This window comes from Echinops telfairi, unplaced genomic scaffold (genome assembly GCF_000313985.2).
Source record: "Echinops telfairi isolate 266 unplaced genomic scaffold, ASM31398v2 ScPeMD7_7457;HRSCAF=8495, whole genome shotgun sequence".
NCBI classification, from domain to species: domain Eukaryota; kingdom Metazoa; phylum Chordata; class Mammalia; order Afrosoricida; family Tenrecidae; genus Echinops; species Echinops telfairi.
The window spans coordinates 885,101-885,381 of NW_022111357.1; positions in this window are offsets into that span (position 1 = coordinate 885,101).

Here is a 281-nt window from a genome sequence, read left to right on the forward strand (position 1 = left end):
AGCTGTAGATGGTACTTTCAGTATTCTTCTCCGGTACCACAATTCAAGTGCGTCAAGTCTTTCTCTGTCTTCCTTATTCCATGCCTGACTTCCACATGCCTGTACGACAATTGACACTATCATGGCTTCGGTCAGGGTCACCTGAGTTCTCAAAGTAACATTCTTGCTTCTCCATACTCTTAAGAGGACTCATGCAGCAGATTTGCCTATTCTTGACTGCTGCTTCTAGGAGCATTTGTTGTGGATCCAAGTAAGACAAAATTCTTAACAACTTCGAGCTT